Source organism: Nerophis lumbriciformis, linkage group LG05 (assembly GCF_033978685.3).
Source record: "Nerophis lumbriciformis linkage group LG05, RoL_Nlum_v2.1, whole genome shotgun sequence".
Lineage (NCBI taxonomy): Eukaryota > Metazoa > Chordata > Actinopteri > Syngnathiformes > Syngnathidae > Nerophis > Nerophis lumbriciformis.
In genome coordinates this window covers 27129909-27150324 of record NC_084552.2, presented here as the reverse complement: position 1 = coordinate 27150324, position 20416 = coordinate 27129909, and positions in this window count along the sequence as shown.

The window sequence follows — 20416 nt, the reverse complement described above, 5'->3', positions numbered from 1 at the left end:
TTTAACCATCGTTATATACACACGTCCATTTTCCTGTGATGTCACACAGTGATGCCAATACAAACAAACAGCAAGGTATAGCGACATTAGCTCGGATTCAGACTCGGATTTCAGCGGCTTAACACTGTCTGATAAGATAATTACTAACACATATGAACTAGGTTTACAGCATATGAAATACATTTGGCAACAACATGCACTTTGAGAGTGCAGACAGCCCATTTCAGGCGCGCTAAGAGCATATATTTTTCCACGATTTCAGCACTCAGGTTAACCATACCTAAATAGACACAAAATACTGCATTACACAAGACTACCCGAATGTACTCGAATGATTGAAAAAAATAAATGTTTTTAAGCTAAATTATTGGTAAACACAGTTTATGTATAATAATTTACGTAAAACCGCGAGTAATGAATAAAGTTTTCATCAATTAATATATTCTGTAGACATACCCTCATCCGCTCTCTTTTCCTGAAAGCTGATCTGTCAAGTTTTGGAGTTGATGTCAGCAGGCCAGGGAAACTGGGGTCGATATTCTTCTCTTGATCATCTTCGGTGGCATAAGGGACGGTGTGAGCCAAGACATTCAGGGGGTTTTGCTCGCTCGTCTGCGGGAACAAACTGCCGCCATTGCTTGCTGTGCTACCGAGGTCCTTTGTCCCTGAATAGCTCACACACTCCGGCAGATTCAATGGGGGTCTGGCGGCAGATTTCTTTGACTTTATCGTTGGAAATGCATCTGTTTTGAGTGTCGCAGGATATCCACACATTCTTGCCATCTCTGTCGTAGCATAACTTTCGTCGGTAAAGTGTGCGGAACAAACGACTGACCATTTTCGTCGGCTTTCCCCACACCCTCATATTTTGAAAAAATTTCGTCCAATTTCTTGCCACTTTCGCATCTTTGGGCCACTGGTGCAACTTGAATCCGTCCCTGTTCATGTTGTTACACCCTCCGACAACACACCGACGAAAGTGAGAAAATGGGGGATTGCTTCCCGATGTGACGTCACGTTGTGACGTCATCGCTCCGAGAGCGAATAATAGAAAGGCGTTTAATTCGGCAAAATTCACCCATTTAGAGTTCGGAAATCGGTTAAAAAAATATATGGTCTTTTTTCTGCAACATCAAGGTATATATTGACGCTTACATAGGTCTGGTGATAATGTTCCCCTTTAAGGGCTTCATAGGCAGAATAGAGTGACTCTCGTAGGTTTCATTGTAAGCGGACAAAACATCAATCAATTAATCTTATTACAACAATATCACTAATACTTGGTTAATATTCAAGTCACCAAATGAAAATGGAGTATTGTTGGCGTTTTTCGAATGGTTATTTATCAAATTTTATGGGCGAAATAGAGGAGTTTCCATTGGCTCCGCTGTAAGCAGACTTTTATTTACAAGTTACAATGCATTTTAAAAAATCCATCTATTGTCATGTCTTACATAATGATTGTGAACGACAAAATTCCCCCAAAAAAGTGCTCTTTAAACTTACAAATATACCTGTGGAATTTTTTTTTAATTATGGCTCGCATTAAGACTGAAGGGCATATTTGGAAAATACATAGACTAATACAGTCGTGGTCAAAAGTTTACATACATTTGTGAAGGACATAATGTCATGGCTGTATTGAGTTTCCAATCATTTCTACAACTCTTATTTTTTTGTGATAGAGTGATTGGAGCACATACTTGTTGTCACAAAAAACATTCATGAAGTTTGGTTCTTTTATGAATTTATTATGGGTCTACTGAAAGATGGGTGTTCCAATAGGACAATGACCCCGAACACACATCAGAAGTGGTAAAGGAATGGCTAAATCAGGCTAGAATTAAGGTTTTAGAACGGCCTTCCCAAAGTCTTGACATAATACCCATTGAGAACGTGTGGACAATGCTGAAGAAACAAGTCCTTGTCAGAAAACCAACAGATTTAGCTGAACTGTACCAATTTTGTCTAGAAGAGTGGTCAAAAATTCAACCAGAAGCTTGCCAGAAGCTTGTGGATGGCTACCAAAAGTGCCTTATTGCAGTGAAACTTGCCAAGAGACATGTAAGCAAATATTAACATTGCTGTATGTATACTTTTGACCCAGCAGATCTGGTCACATTTTCAGTAGACCCATAATCAATCCATAAAAGAACCAAACTTCATGAAAGGTTTTGTGACCAACAAGTGTGTGTGCCAATCACTCTGTCACAAAAAAATAGGAGTTGTAGAAATTATTGGAAACTCAAGACAGCTATGACATTAAGTCCTTCACAAGTGTATGTCAACTTTTGACCACGACTGTATGTGCAGTTCAGTTCAGTTAGCGATCGCTTGTAAATGATACTAGCATTGCATTACAAATTGCAAAAAGAGCCGTTCTGACTCCTGTAGAGCTGTGCCCACCTGTTCAGCTATTACAGACCATCAACACACACTTGCACACTGCGATGGTACTTTGTTCAACACATTTAAGCGCTGGGGGATGGCAGTCCAAAGCCCTGCGTGACGAATCTTGTTGCATCTGCTCGTGGCCCCGCTTCCAAAAAAATATCCATGGCAAAGGAAAAAAAAAAGATATTAAAGGCATAATCAACATACTTGTCGTTAGAATGACAACTACTATCTCTACCTGCGGCGCATCGGTCTGGACTTTCGCCTCCGCAAGAGGTGTCAAGTCGAAGGCCTTTGCTAATGTCAGCATGAATAACTCAAGATGGTGTCATCTCTTTAGCTACTGTCTGGCGGGAGGTGTTTGGGACTGCGTGCGCCTGTTGTTTTGACAATTAATCTAACTCCAATCTAGCTCTGAGGCAGCGGCCGGTATTAAAAGTGCGGGCTATGACGAAAGACGAGGTGATAATTGCCTTGGTGTTGCATTGGAGGAGAAGACGAGGCAGTCAAGGGCAACTGAGACACATCTTTCACAGCATGACCTGTGACGTAAAGTAGCTGTGTACACAAACCCTGTTTGTCCGATGGTTAATGGGGTGGGCTATGTGTTTTTAATCTCCGCCTGTCAATACTTCCCTGTGTGGGCATGCAAGGGCAACTTGACTCATCTGGCTTCGTATTTGCCTCGTTCGTGTTATCTGGTCTCCGGCATAAACTGGATGTGTTTTTCCCTCGTAAACAGCTTTTCTTATTACAGATGTGCATCAGTTGTCTGCTGGCCATGACATGGGAAAGAGACAATGATAAGTGGGTTTATATAACCATAAACGTCCCGTTTATCTACCGGGGTATCCCTCTTGTTGACAATATTGCAACCTGAGGTCATGTTTTCTTTTCACCAATAATGCATGTTTTATGCAGTGTTGTGTGTCAGGATGTTAGGGAGAGTTTTCAAGTGTCAAATGTTGTTTACTAGGTTTTGCATCAATCGCTCATACTCGTCTGCTCAGATTGGGATCCGCATGAAGGTTAGATGAACACTTGTCCGTCAGTAGAAGCATTTAAAGGCCTACTGAAACCCACTACTACCGACCACGCAGTCTGATAGTTTATAAATCAATAATGGAATCTTAACATTGCAACAAATGCCAATACGGCCGGGTTAGCTTACTAAAGTGCAATTTTAAATTTTGCGCGAAATATCCTGCTGAAAACGTCTCGGTATGATGACGTCAGCGCGTGACGTCACGGATTGTAGAGGACATTTTGGGACAGCATGGTGGCCAGCTTTTAAGTCGTCTGTTTTCATCGCAAAATTCCACAGTATTCTGGACATCTGTGTTGGTGAATCTTTTGCAATTTGTTCAATAAACAATGGAGACAGCAAAGAAAAAAGCTGTAGGTGGAAAGCGGTGTATGGCGGGCGGCTGCAGCAACACAAACACAGCCGGTGTTTCATTGTTTACATTCCCGGAAGATGACAGTCAAGCTTTACCATTGGCCTGTGGAGAACTGGGACAACAGAGACTCTTACCAGGAGGACTTTGAGTTGGATACGCAGACACGGTACCGTGAGTACGCATGCAGCTGCGGCTTCCAAACATTTGATCGCTTGCCCGTACGTGCGTGCCGCTATGTGCATGTCACGTACGTAACTTTGGGGACTTTGGGAAAATGTGCTGTATGAACTTTGGGGAGGTGAACAGTACTTTGGGCTGTGGGATTGAGTGTGTTGTGCAGGTGTCTGAGTTGTATTGGCGGGTTATATGGACGGGAGTGGGGAGGTGTTTGTTATGCGGTACTAATTTGCGGCATATTAAATATAAGCCTGGTTGTGTTGTGGCTAATAGAGTATATACATGTCTTGTGTTTATTTACTGTTTTAGTCCTTCCCACCTGCATATCAGGTCCCACCCGCCTCTCACAGCATCTTCCCTATCTGAATCGCTCCCACTGCCCTCTAGTCCTTCACTCTCACTTCACTCATCCACGAATCTTTCATCCTCACTCAAATTAATGGGGAAATCGTCGCTTTCTCGGTCCGAATCGCTCTCGCTGCTGGTGGCCATGATTGTAAACAATGTGCAGATGTGAGGAGCTCCACAATCTGTGACGTCACGCTACTCGTCTGCTACTCCCGGTACAGGCAAGGCTTTTTTATCAGCCACCAAAAGTTGTGAACTTTATCGTCGATGTTCTCTACTAAATCCTTTCAGCAAAAATATGGCAATATCGCAAAATGATCAAGTATGACACGTAGAATGGACCTGCTATCCCTGTTTAAATAAGAAAATCGCATTTCAGTAGGCCTTTAAGTCCCATTTTAAAACTAATTTGTATACGCTAGCCTTTACACAACCCCCCCTTTTAGACCAAGTCTCTTTTCTGCTCTGCCCCCCTCTCCTGCGTAGAGAGGTTCTTAGGTGGCCACAGATGAGTTCTGCTTTTCAAAGTCGGGACCCGGGGTGGACCACTCATCTGTGTATCAGTTGGGGACGTCTCTGCGCTGCTGACTTGTCTCCCCTCAAGATGATCTCCTGCTGGCCCCACTATGGACTGAACTCTCACACTATTACCCAGAGGTGTGGACTCGAGTCACATGACTTGGACTCGAGTCAGACTCGAGTCATGAATTTGATGACTTTAGACTCGACTTGACAAAATGTAAAGAGACTTGCAACTCGACTTAGACTTTAACATCAATGACTTGTGACTTCACTTGGACTTGAGCCTTTTGACTTGACATGACTTGACATGACTTGCTACTTTCCCCAAAATCCAACGCTTAAAAAGTTATTTGGGAGCGCTCCGTATTTTTCATTTCCTTCGTCTGTGTCTCTCAGCGTGTTGTTCCTGTCAGCTGGTGTGCTGTCAGTACAACAGCCAATCAAATTAGATCTACGTTGTTTTCATCACGCAGCATTCATCCAATCAAATTGCAGTACAACCACCGAACAAGTTGTCAAACAACGCAACAATTATGCCAAAGTTGGTTTCGTTCGGGTATAAAAACTACGACTTGGTCAACAAAAAACGAATTGCCGTATGGAAATCACGCAGTTCGAATATTACAGACGGAGACGCAACAACGTTCAACATTTGAAGTTGCACAAAGAAGGGTAAGTTTTGAATGTAAGATAACGTTTATTGGCTAAGTAACGTGACTTGTATTTGCTGTGTAGTTAAATCAGTGAGGCTGCAAACTCACTGCTAACGTTATAACCATAGACATCTTATAAATAGACGCAGCATGGAGCGCTACTGCCTACTGGCGCAGAAGAGGCGCGGGGCCGCCATCTTGGAGTGGTGATCCGCTCCACTCAGTGCAACTGTCAGCGCATTTAATTCATTTTACCTCACTGAATACCACTGATTTTCACCCCCCTTTTTTGTCATACGTGTAGCTATGATAACAGACACATGTTTTGGCGTGTTTTGGTATTCATAGTTTGCTTAACAGTAATATAATATTCTTATATGCTATAAGTGACCAGACGTCCGAGATCAAAACTGGGATTATAATCCTAGAGAAGGGGAAAAAACGGTAAACTATTTTTAAGTTGAAGAAACAATATGATTAGGTTATATATACATGCGTATATCCTACATAAACAATGTATGAAAACATTAGATATCTATATATCTTAGGGACCTATAGACTGTATCTCTGTTGCTGCAGCAGCAGAGAGTTTATTCTGTCTTGACACTTTGTATTGATATTTTCTATTACATTCTTCCCTTAAATGATAATATTTGCAGTGATTGTTTTATATGTATTATTTTATGTAAGTCGCTTTGGATAAAAGCGTCTGCCAAATACTTAAACATAAACACATATAAACACCTGAAAGTCTTCATATCAGCTAAAACCACCAATCTGTTTCACTGGATTCAGAATAAAACCAAATTCTGTTTTACCCAACAATGTTAGTATTTGAATATTGTTACTTGAAGACTTATTCCTGGTTACAATTATACTGTTAAGAAAGTATTGTCTTATACTTTGCCTAAAATGAGAATGCATCATAATCAGTGGCGGCTGGTGAATTTTGTTTTAGGTGGGGCTGAAAGTTTGTAAACCAAACCCCTGTAGGGGCGTCATCCTCCCCCAGAAGATTTATTTGTGATTTTCACATACAAATATTGAAGATCTTTGATCCTTCTCAACTCTGTGGTAATATTATTTTCATAAGATACAACCAATAGTACGTTAATGTTAAATCTTACTTGTGAAAAGTAATCCCCCGATTCCTATTTTCAACAGTCCGCTCATTTGAGCAGGAAAACGCTGAACACCAGCCCGGCATCTTTGTTTTCTACCTGTCAACTGTCAGTTTAGGCTGCTCGCCGGCTCCTCATCACCACTTCAAGATGGCGGCCAAATTGCTCACGTCACAGCAACCTGCGTCTACTTATAAGATGTCTATGGTTACAACGTCATTGCAAACACGGCAATCTGTTGCGTCCACTGCAGTTTGCTACCTTATTCATACTTTTTGTCAAGTGATTTTTTTTTTAAGCAGGGTTGCATGAGGTACCTACACATAACGTTATGTTAGACAATGTATCACACACAGTAACGTAACGTTAGTCAATGTATCACACACAGTAACGTAACGTTAGTCAATGTATCACACACAGTAACATTACGTTAGTCAATGTATCACACACAGTAACATTACGTTAGTCAATGTATCACACACAGTAACGTAAAGTTAGACGGTGGTCAGCAGCACCGCGTATTTTAGCCACCTACAAAAAGACAAACATAGTCAAATAAAGGTCAGTTAAAATGTATACTATATTAAGAATATGTGTACATATTGCATAGGGTCCTGACATCTAAAAAGTACAACTCTGTTCATTGTTATGTTCATATATTTGTTATGTTTTTCATGTGTACGCACACATAAACACACATACAGTATGAGATGAGATCAATGAGATAAGGTAAGAACAGGATAGAAACTGCTGTGGAACTAGTTACAATGCAATATGCCATTGAAATACAATGTTAACACTTTTGTGCAAATAAGTACAGTTGCACTTGTTTTTTTCAAATGTGTTTATTCTGTAAAGGAATGAGTTACATGTTTAAAATGACTGGTTAATAGTGCTATTTTGAAGTGCAATGTCAGCACTATCTTTTTCCCTGCAATTTCAAATGCACTTGTTTTAATAAATAAATACAGCATTTTAAAAGCATACACAATCTGTGTAAATATATTAGTCTGTGGTTAAACGACTTGAAAGGACTCGAAACTCAAAATGCAGGACTTGGGACTTGACTTGAGACTTTCCAGTCTTGACTTTGGACTTGACTCGGACTTGCTCTGTCTTGACTCGGGACTTGACTCGGACTTGAGGGCAAAGACTTGAGACTTACTTGTGACTTGCAAAGCAATGACTTGGTCCCACCTCTGCTATTACCTATACCCACACGACGCCCATTGCACCAGTCGCCAAGGGGTCCCCATCTGCGGTCCCCTCCAAGGTTTCTCATTGTATCCCATTGGGTTGAGTTTTTTCTTGCCCTGATGTTGGATCTGAGCCAAGGATGTCGTTGTGGCTTGTGCAGCCCTTTAAGACACTTGTGATTAGGGCTATGTAAATAAACTTTGATTGATTGAAAAGGGTGGCGTGCCATCTTGGGGTTGGGGAGGAGACCCTACCCCAAGTGGAGGAGTTCAAGTACCTAGGAGTCTTGTTCACGGGTGAGGGAAGAGTGGATCATGAGATCTTATTGAGGTCTTCAGTAATGCAGACGCTGTATCGATCCGTTGTGGTGAAGAAGGAGCTGAGCCAGAAGGCAAAGCTCTCAATTTACCGGTCGATCTACGTTCCCATCCTCACCTATGGTCATGAGCTTTGGGTTATGACCGAAAGGACAAGATCACGGGTACAAGCGGTCGAAATGAGTTTCCTCCGCCGGTGGCAGGGCTCTCCCTTAGAGATAGGGTGAGAAGCTCTGCCATCTGGGAAAAGCTCAAAGTAAAGCCGCTGCTCCTCCACATCGAGAGGAGCCAGATGAGGTGGTTCGAGCATCTGGTCAGGATGCCACCCGAACGCCTCCCTAGGGAGGTGTTTAAGGCACGTCCAACCGGTAGGAGGCCACGGGGAAGGCCCAGGACATGTTGGGAAGACTATGTCTCCCGGCTGGCCTGGGAACGCCTCGGGATCCCCCGGGAAGAGCTGGACGAAGTGGCTGGGGAGAGGGAAGTCTGGGCTTCCTTGCATAGGCTGCTTCCCCCGCGACCCGACCTCGGATAAGCGGAAGAAGATGGATGGATGGATGATTGATCAACAGGCAGCACGGTGGAAGAGGGGTTAGTGCATGTGCCTCAAAATACGAAGGTCCTGAGTTGTCCTGAGTTCAATCCCCGTGACTGCGTGGGTTCCTTCCGGGTACTCCGGCTTCCTCTCACCTCCAAAGACATGCACCTGGGGATAGGTTGATTGGCAACACTAAATTGGCCCTAGTGTGTGAATGTGAGTGTGAATGTTGTCTGTCTATCTGTGTTGGCCCTGCGATGAGGTGGCGACTTGTCCAGGGTGTACACCGCCTTCTGCCCAAATGCAGCTGAGATAGGCTCCAGCACCCCCCGCGACCCCGAAAGGGACAAGCAGCAGAAAATGGATGGATGGATGGATGATTGATTGATTGTCAACTTCATTTTGTTCCTTAATAAATTAAACCACTTCTCCCGACCTCAGCTTTACCTGCGGCAGCCGTTGGGTGTAATGATGAATTCTAATGCGCCTTCTCAGCACAAGGGCTGCACTGCAGTAGCATCCAGTTAGAGCGCGCTCTGGGAGTTTTATGGGGTCCAAACACAGGAGGCTGATCTGAATATGCATGTGCGAGGCTGTTGAGGGACTTCGCCTGTGCGTCGGCCAACATAAAGTCTTGTTAATCCGTCGCAGAGCGTCGAGTAGGCCAGCGCTGACATTTGCCTTCCGTCCCTAATTTGCATCAGTGCGAGTACAACTCCCAAAATCCAGAAAGAGGAACACATCACTTTTATATTGCTGTTTGTTGTTTCACATAGCAGCTACTGCTGCTTTCTGTCTGACCTGCTCAGACTCTGGTATAACGCTACCAACTTTTTGGCCGACAAAGACGCTGCATTTTTGATGTTTGGAAAATACTCATCAAATCATGTCACAACACATTCACATTTTGTCACTTCTGAAATGACTGATGCGTATAAAAAGCTGTCTGCTGGCATTCAATCGCATGAATGTGATTATTTGCACATGTAGCCAGGTGTCCTTAAGGACACACCTTGTCTTTGGGTTGGTACCAGTACCGAAATAATTTTGATACTTTTCTGTACTTTTCTAAATAAAAGGGACCATAAAAAATTGCTTTATTGTCTTTATTTAAACAAAAAAATGTAGGGTACATTAAACATATGTTTCTTATTGCAAGTTTGTCCTTAAATAAAATAGTGAACATACAAGACAACTTGTCTTTTATTAGTAAGCAAGCAAACCAATGCTCCTAATTAGTCTGACATATGCAGTAACATATTGTGTCATTTTCCATTCCATTATTTTGTCAAAATTATTCAGGACAAGTGGTCGAAAATGTATTATTAATCTACTTGTTAATTTACTGTTAATATCTGCTTACTTTCTCTTTTAACATGTTCTATCTACACTTCTGTTAAAATGTAACAATCATTTAGTCTTCTGTTGTTTGATACTTTACATAAGTTTTGGATGATACCACAAATTTGGGTATCAATCCGATACCCAATAGTTACAGGATCATACATTGGTCATATTTAAGGATGTCCGATAATGGCTTTTTGCCGATATCCGATATTACGATATTGTCCAACTCTTTAATTACCGATACCAACCGATACCGATATCAACCGCTATATGCAGTCGTGGAATTAACACATTATTATGCCTAATTTGGGCAACCAGGTATGGTGAAGATAAGGTACTTTTTAAAAATAATAATAAAATGAGATGAATAAATTAAAAACATTTTCTTGAATAAGAAAGAAAGTAAAACAATATAAAAACAGTTACCTAGAAACTAGTAATGAATGAAAATTACTAAAATTAACTGGTAAAAGTTAGTACTATTAGTGGACTAGCAGCACGCTCAATCATGTGTGCTTACGGACTGTAGCCCTTGCAGACTGTATTGATATATATTGATATATAATGTAGGAACCAGAATATTAATAACAGAAAGAAACAACCCTTTTGTGTGAATGAGTGTGAATGAGTGTAAATGGGGGAGGAAGGTTTTTTGGGTTGGTGCACTAATTGTAAGTGTATCTTGTGTTTTTTATGTTGATTAAATTAAAAAAAAAAAAAAAAAACCGATAATAAAATAAAACATACCGATAATTTCCGATACTACATTTTAACACATTTAAAATGTTCAAAGTCCTCATGTGTCCAGGGACATATTTCCTGAGTTTATAAATATAATATACATTTTAAAAAGGCGAAAGAAGATGTTGTCATGCCAAAAAATATCGATGTAATTATAGTAGTATCGACTATATACGCTGCTGTACTTGGTATCATTACAGTGGATGTTAGGTGTAGATCCACCAAAAGTGTTTACATTTTGACGACTGTGAGCTACATTGTGTACTGAAGCATGTTTAGCTATTCCTCGTACTCCAGTGATAAAGCCAAATAAAGCCCGCATAGTGCGGCTGGACATGGCGGTGCGGCCGGCGCAGTTTGGATTGGGCTCCGCGGTGGGTGTGGGCCCGATGTAGCGTGACTTTTGGGCTAAGCTGACTCGCCTGTCTAGCTTGTCATCAAAAAAGTGTAACTACAAGCTGTGACACATTTCTTTGTGCATTACCAATTTACGTCCAACTCCTCTCACTGGTAGGCAGCTGGTAGCACGTCGGCTTTAGACGTCCAATCAACGGCAGGCACTGATGTTTTGGTTTTATGCTTTAACATTTCACTTTAATACAGAGCACTATTTTTAGTTTTCCATCAATTTAATTTTTTCTTTGACATCAACAAGTTGATAATTTTACTATTTAATGTGTTTAATAGTACAGTGTCATTATTGTAGTTGATATTAGTTCAAACATCTTGCTTTTCATTTGGTTTCCTATGTCAGTGTTTTTCAACCACTGTCCCACGGCACACTGGTGTGCCGTGGGACAGAGAATCAAATTATCTAATTTCACGTATTTGGGTTAAAAATATGTTTTGCCAATCAGTAATTATAGTCTGCAAATAATGTGTTGTTGTTGAGTGTCGGTGCTGTCTAGAGCTCTGCAGAGTAACCGTGTAATACTCTTCCATATCAGTAGGTGGCAGCCGGTAGCTAATTGCTTTGCAGATGTCAGAAACAGCGGGAAGCAGTGTGCAGGTAGAAAGGTGTCTAATGCTTAAACCAAAAATAAACAAAAGGTTAGTGACCCTAAGAAAAGGCATTGAAGCTTAGGGAAGGCTATGCAGAATGAAACTAAAACTGAACTGGCTACAAAATAAACAAAAACAGAATGCTGGACGACAGCAAAGACTTACTGTAGAGCAAAGACGGCGTCCACAATGTACATCCAAACATGACATGACAATCAACAATGTCCCCACAAAGAAGGATAAAAACAACTGAAATATTCTTGATTGCTAAAACAACGTAGATGCGGGAAATATCGCTCAAAGGAAGACATGAAACTGCAACAGTAAAATACCAAAAAAAGAGAAACAGCCACTAAAATAGGAGCGTAAGACAAGAACTAAAACACTACACAAATGACTTCAATAAAATAAAATCCCTATGAAAGACAGAATGACGGATGGATTTTTTTAAGCATTCAAACTTGTAAAAACAAGTCCGCTTACAGTGGAGCCAATGAGAGGTCCTCCAGTTTGCGCACAAAATCCAATAAATAACCATTCAAAGACCACTAACAACACTCCATTTACATTTCATGACTTGAATATTAACCAAGTATTAGTGATACTGTTATTATAAGCGCTAACACAGACAAACTATATATAGCGGCACCGTGATCACAAGTCTGTGTACAATTTTGACATGATCGACTGATTAGGCGTTTCTTCTCTTCCTTGCTCCCTGGAAGTTAATTGTAGATCATAAATCATGCATCTCACCTGGACAGAAGAAGGCTGAGGATATATTCCGACAAGTTGGTACACTTTGACAGCCATTTAGGACCCATAAATGGCAAAAACGACATAAAGAGACGCTTAGCCCCCCGCCCGCCCCTTTCTTAGTGAGTATTATGGTGAGGACTATAGACATTATTCATCTAAATGGGTCTATATGAACGTCAGACCGGTCAACATCCTAATGACAGCAGACCTTGTACAGTAAGTGATGTTTTATTATGTTTGTTGGCTCTCATAAAATGTTTAATGGTGCAGTTGGGAGAGTGACCGTGCCAGAAGCTGAGGGTTCCTGGTTCGATCCCCACCTTCTACCAACCTCGTCACGTCCGTTGTGTCCTTGAGCAAGATACTTCACCCTTGCTCCTGATGGGTCGTGGTTAGGGCTTTGCATGGCAGCTCCCGCCATGAGTGTGTGAATGTGTGTGTGAATGGGTGAATGTGGAAATAGTGTCAAAGCGCTTTGAGTACCTTAAAGGTATAAAAGTGCTATACAAGTATAACCCATTATAATCAGTGATGAAGAATGAAACAGCAAGCGCTGTGCTTTGATTTAAAAAATGCATCACGACTATCACTTTTTCCCCCACTGCATCACTGATTACAACTCACTGCAGACTTCCTGAGAGCCGAACAAGCATAATAAAACATCACTTACTGTACAAGGTCTGCTGTCATTAGGATGCAGACTGCTCGGATGTTCATATATTCTCGTTTAGATATACTAACCCCGTTTCCATATGAGTTGGGCAATTGTGTTAAAATTAAAAATAAACGGAATACAATGATTTGCAAATCCTTTTCAACCCATATTCCATTGAATGCACTACAAAGACAAGATATTTGATGTTCAAACTCATAAACGTTATTTTTTTTTGCAAATAATAATTAACTTAGAATGTCATGGCTGCAACACGTGCCAAAGTAGTTGGGAAAGGGCATGTTCACCACTGTGTTACATGGCCTTTCCTTTTAACAACACTCAGTAAACATTTGGGAACTGAGGAGACACATTTTTTAAGCTTCTCAGGTGGAATTCTTTCCCATTCTTGCTTGATGTACAGCTTACGTTGTTCAACAGTCCGGGGGTCTCCGTTGTGGTATTTTAGGCTTCATAATGTGCCACACATTTTCAATGGGAGACAGGTCTGGACTACAAGCAGGCCAGTCTAGTACCCGCACTCTTTTACTATGAAGCCACGTTGATGTAGCACGTGGCTTGGCATTGTCTTGCTGAAAAAAGCAGGGGCGTCCATGGTAATGTTGCTTGGATGGCAACATATGTTGCTCCAAAAGCTGTATGTACCTTTCAGCATTAATGGCGCCTTCACAGATGTGTAAGTTACCCATGTCTTGGGCACTAATACACCCCCATACCACCACAGATGCTGGCTTTTCAACTTTGCGCCTATAACAATCCGGATGGTTCTTTTCCTCTTTGGTCCGGAGGACACGACGTCCACAGTCTCCAAAAACAATTTGAAATGTGGACTCGTCAGACAACAGAACACTTTTCCACTTTGTATCAGTCCATCTTAGATGAGCTCAGGCCCAGCGAAGCCGACGGCGTTTCTGGGTGTTGTTGATAAACGGTTTTCGCCTTGCATAGGAGAGTTTTAACTTGCACTTACAGATGTAGCGACCAACTGTAGTTACTGACAGTGGGTTTCTGAAGTGTTCCTGAGCCCATGTGGTGATATCCTTTACACACTGATGTCGCTTGTTGATGCAGTACAGCCTGAGGGATCAAAGGTCACGGGCTTAGCTGCTTACGTGCAGTGATTTCTACAGATTCTCTGAACCCTTTGATGATATTACGGACCGTAGATGGTGAAATCCCTAAATTCCTTGCAATAGCTGGTTGAGAAAGGTTTTTCTTAAACTGTTCAACAATTTGCTCACACATTTGTTGACAAAGTGGTGACCCTCGCCCCATCCTTGTTTGTGAATGACTGAGCATTTCATGGAATCTACTTTTATACCCAATCATGGCACCCACCTGTTCCCAATTTGCCTGTTCACCTGTGGGATGTTCCAAATAAGTGTTTGATGAGTATTCCTCAACTTTATCAGTATTTATTGCCACCTTTCCCAACTTCTTTGTCACATGTTGCTGGCATCAAATTCTAAAGTTAATGATTTGCAAAAAAAAAAATGTTTATCAGATTGAACATCAAATATGTTGTTTTTGTAGCATATTCGACTGAATATGGTGTTGAAAATGATTTGCAAATCATTGTATTCCGTTTATATTTACATCTAACACAATTTCCCAACTCATATGGAAACGGGGTTTGTAGACTGACTCATAATCCTTGCGAAGAAAAGGGGGGTAGAAGCGAGCGTCATTTGGTGTTGTTCTCGCCAATCCCGGGTCTAAATTGGTTGTCAAAGTGTACCAACATGTCGGAATACATTCTCGTCCTTCTACTATCCAGGTGAGAGGCATGATTTATGATCTAGAATAAAGTTTGACGAGCAAGGAAACGAGGAAGCAGCTGATCAGTCGATCATGTCAACAAGCTTGTGATCACGGTGCCGCTATAAATAGTTTATCTGCGTTAGCGCTTATAATAACAATATCACTAATACTTGCTTAATATTCAAGTCATTAAATGCAAATGGGGTATTTTTGGTGTTGTTTGGATGTTTCTTGGGGTGTTTTACGGGTGGAATAGTGGACATCATATTGGTTCCGCTGTAAGTGGACTTCTATTTACGAGTTAGAATACATAAAAAAAATTAAAAATAAATCGTCATGTGTTTCACAATGATTGTGAACAAGAACATGTATTGTTTATGTGTGATGATGTAAATGAGGTATGGTTCTAATGTATACTAAGTATGTATCAATGAAATGGCATTTTATGACTTTTCTTGATTTGATTACATGCTATCGTATAATTGTATTGTTATAATTTTATTGCATGATCGTTGTATCTCTTTAATTTAGGTAGCGAGGGACTGCAGATGGAAATGAGCTATTTAGCTATAAGCTGGTGCAGAACACATCTGTCTTTGAGCTTCATGTTTCTGCGCATTGTCCCTGCAAATAAAAACTAAACTAACTAACATTTGGCAAAATTCCAAAATAATTGCAATTCCCTTTTAACATTTCCGTGTGTGCGTGTGTGCTGTAAGCCGAAACGAGTGGAAGTTCCTTTTTCCTGATGGTAGTGTTTCTCACAAATAATTTGGTTTTATTCACTGGCAGGGTATTGTTTGGATATTTTCTCCCTGGTTGCCCTGCCACCGTGGTAAGCTCCAGCCCCGACTTATCCCACTTGTGTTTATTCTGAATTGTCTGTTCCAGCTATTATTTTAGAGTATATGTCTCTTTTAAAACAATAAAATAAAAAAGCCCCACCTTTTACCAGTTTATCCCTCGGAGGGTGAAATCCCCCCCACCTGGGTGGCGTTATCGAGCTCTGCTTTCCATGATCCTATTCCTTGCCACACATATATTTAGGAGGGGCTAGTACAAGTGTATGTATCTGTGTTGCAGATGAGGAGCTCTGCTAGTCAAGAATGGATCTGTGGCATGCATTAGCGGATTGCCTATTGATGAGGGAGGGGAAGATTTATAATGCTCTAGTAGATGGACGCAATCTAGGAGTATAAATAAATGAATATGCATCCACCCTGCACTGTGATGGCAGTAAAGCCCTGATTTGCAAGCTCATCAGTGAACGCAAATGTCACATTTAGTGCGGCCTCATCACCAGGAACCCGCTGACTGATAATATTGTAGATGCGTAAAGTTATGTGCACGCCGAAAGGCCAACAAGATTCACTGCCACGCAACGGTACGAACAAATGGGATTGAGGGAAAAATATTACATGGACTGTAATAAGGCTGCGCTACTAGATGTCAACAATGCAATTTACATCACGGTAGAGTTGGCTTGAAAAGTGTTTCAGTTTAAGCAGGTTTTGGTTTGTCCTTTGTAGTGTTGTCCCAATTCCAATATTTATATATATATATACCAAAATGCTTTAAAGGCCTACTGAAATGCGATTTTCTTATTTAAACGGGGATAGCAGGTCCATTCTATGTGTCATACTTGATCATTTTGCGATATTGCCATATTTTTGCTGAAAGGATTTAGTAGAGAACATTGACGATAAAGTTCGCAACTTTTGGTCGCTGATAAAAAAAGCCTTGCCTGTACCGGAAGTAGCAGACGAATAGCGTGACGTCACAGGTTGTGGAGCTCCTCACATCTGCACATTGTTTACAATCATGGCCACCAGCAGCGAGAGCGATTCGGACCGAGAAAGCGACGATTTCCCCATTAATTTGAGCGAGGATGAAATATTTGTGGATGAGGAATGTGAGAGTGAAGAACTAGAAGGCAGTGGGAGCGATTCAGATAGGAAAGATGCTGTGAGAGGCGGGTGGGACCTGATATTCAGCTGGGAATGACTAAAACAGAAAATAAACACAAGACATATATATACTCTATTAGCCATAACACAACTAGGCTTATATTTAATATGCCACAAATTAATACCGCATAACAAACACCTCCCCCCTCCCGTCCATATAACCCGCCAATACAACTCAAACACCTGCACAACACATTCAATCCCCAGTGCCGTTCACCTCCCCAAAGTTCATACAGCACAAATATTTCCCCAAAGTCCCCAAAGTTACGTACGTGACATGCACATAGCGGCACGCACGTACGGGCAAGCGATCAAATGTTTGGAAGCCGCAGCTGCATGCGTACTCACGGTACCGCGTCTGCGCATCCAACTCAAAGTCCTCCTGGTAAGAGTCTCTGTAGTCCCAGTTCTCCACAGACCAATGGTAAAGCTTGACTGTCATCTTCCGGGAATGTAAACAATGAAACACCGGCTGTGTTTGTGTTGCTGAAGTCGGCCGCAATACACCGCTTCCCACCTACAGCTTTCTTCTTTGCTGTCTCCATTGTTCATTGAACAAATTGCAAAAGATTCACCAACACAGATGTCCAGAACACTGTGGAATTTTGCGATGAAAACAGACGACTTAATAGCTGGCCACCATGCTGTCCCAAAATGTCCTCTACAATCCGTGACGTCACGCGCTGACGTCATCATACCGAGATGTTTTCAGCAGGATATTTTGCGCAAAATTTAAAATTGCACTTTAGTAAACTAACCCGGCCGTATTGGCATGTGTTGCAATGTTAAGATTTCATCATTGATATATAAACTATCAGACTGCGTGGTCGGTAGAAGTGGGTTTCAGTAGGCCTTTAATACTTTGATACTTTCTAAATAAAGGGGACCACAAAAATGGCTTTATTGGCTTTATTTTACCCAAAAATCTTACGGTAAATTAAACATATGTGTCCTATTGCAATTTTGTCCTTAAATAAAATAGTGAACATACAAGACAACTTGTCTTTTAGTAGTAAGTAAGCAAATAGCTGCTGACGTGTGCAGTAACATATTGTGTCATTTTTCATTCTATTAGTTTGTCAAAATTATGAAGGACAAGCGGTAGAAAATGAATTATTAATCTACTTGTTCATTTACTGTTAATATCTGCTTACTTTCTCTATTAACATGTTCTATCTACACTTCTGTTAAAATGTAATACTCACTTATTCTTCTGTTGTTTGATGCTTTACATTAGATGATACCACAAATTTGGGTATCAATCTGATACCAAGTAGTTACAGGATCATACATTGGTCATACTCAAAGTCCTCAAGTGTCCAGGGACATATTTCCCGAGTTTATAAACACAATATACATTTTAAAAAAAGGAAAAAAGATTTTGTGATGCTAAAGAATATCGTATCATGGTAGTATCGACTAGATACGCTACTGTACTTGGTATCATTACAATGGATGTCAGGTGTAGATCCACCAATGGCGTTTGTTTACATTTTGACGCCGGTGAGCTACGGTGTGTAGTGAAGCATGTTTAACTATTCCTCGTCCTGCAGGGATGATACTTGTAAGAAACATACTTTATTTGTCGCCATGGAGGCGAGGCTTAGTGATTTAGAAGTAGCTAAAACACTGCCGACTGCGGATGGACTTTAGCCGCCAGCTAGCTAGCCATGTCTTAAAGCACCTCTTCCTGAGGGCGTTTCATTGTTATAACTTAACCTTTATCCTTAGTTTTTAAGCCAAAATGCGTCCGTTCTCCCTTTTTTGTCTATACACTGTGTCTGTGATGGTGCGCTGCCGAACATGCTCCTCTGCTCATAAACTAGCATTGTCTTGACGTAACGACAATGGAGGGGTGCAGGGGGGTGGGGGACCGGTATTTTTTAGAGGCGGTATAGTACCGAATATAATTCATTAGTATCGCAGCACTATACTAATACCGGTATACCGTACAACCCTCGTCCTTTCTAAAGACCACAGGACAGCAGTCAAATGGACCAGAATATGTAATATGTAATTTAGGTTGAATGCATTTAGGCAACAAATGTGAATGGCTCCCTAAAGATTCAAGGCATGTCTCCAAAGAAGACGCCCTTTGTCAATGTCAATCGGCGCTTTGACCCCCATCAACCCCAATCGAGAGATGACTTGAGTATGGCTGCCCCTCTACACCCCGTATGCAGTTTTCCATTAGATACCCTCACGTCCAACCTGAACTGTACATTTATCTACTGGAAGGCAGGGTATCCTGTGATCGCTACTCTACCTGCACCCAAACAAAGCCCTTACAGCTCTTCCAACCTCGCCACAGCCATGCTAAGAGAATCTAATCACACCTATTAGATTGTTGAACCTGATATGAACTTCCTCCAGCAACCATGATAAAAATTGATACCATTTGATCCAGCGGCACATGCCACGAATTCTAACAACGATTCCAGTACATTATTTATCTACTTGGAAAGACCCTCCTTGCCCTTGGTGATACTCGCTTAGCTTCAATTTTCTTTTTTCTTTTTTTGGGGTTTTGATGGGAAGATAGTTACCAGGGGTTAAGTGACAAAAGGTCTCTATTCCTAAGGGTGTGGTGAGGGTGAACAGTTTCTTGTTGCGCTGTTGCAGTGGTGCACCGCTCATTTTGCATTAAGGTGAGTTTATTTTCGTGTGATACTGATGTTGTCATTTGTGTGATATGCCTAAACATTTCATTTACAAAAACCCAAAACCAGTGAAGTTGGCACGTTCGTAAATAAAAACAGAATACAATGATTTACAAATCCTTTTCAACCTATATTCAATTGAATAGATTGCAAAGACAAGATACTAAACATTCAAACTGGAAAACGTAGTTATTTTTTGCAAATATTAGCTCATTTGGAATTTGATGCCTGCAGCATGTTTCAAAAAAGCTGGCACAAGTGGCAAAAAAGACTGAGAAAGTTGAGGAATGCTCATCAAACACTTCTTTGGAACATCCCACAGGTAAGCAGGCTAATTGGGAACAGGTGGGTGCCATGATTGGGTATAAAGGCAGCTTCCATGAAATGCTCAGCCATTCACAAAGAAGGATGGGGCGACGGTCACCACTTTGTGAACAAATGCGTGAGCAAATCGTCGAACAGTTTAAGAACAACATTTCTCAACGAGCTATTGCAAGGAATTTAGAGATTTCACCATTTACGGTCCGTAATATCATCAAAAGCTTCAGAGAATCTGGAGATATCACTGCACGTAAGCGATGATATTACATAAAAGCAACATCAGTGTGTAAAGGATATCACCACATGGGCTCGAGAATACCACTGTCAGTAACTATAGTTTGTCGCTACATCTGTAAGTACCAGTTAAAACTCTACTATGCAAAGCAAAAGCCATTTATCAACAAATGAAAAATGGTAAATGGGTCATACTTGTATCGCGCTTTTCTACCTTTTTTTAAGGAACTCAAAGCGCTTTCACACTATTTTCCACATTCACCCATTCACACATTCACACACTG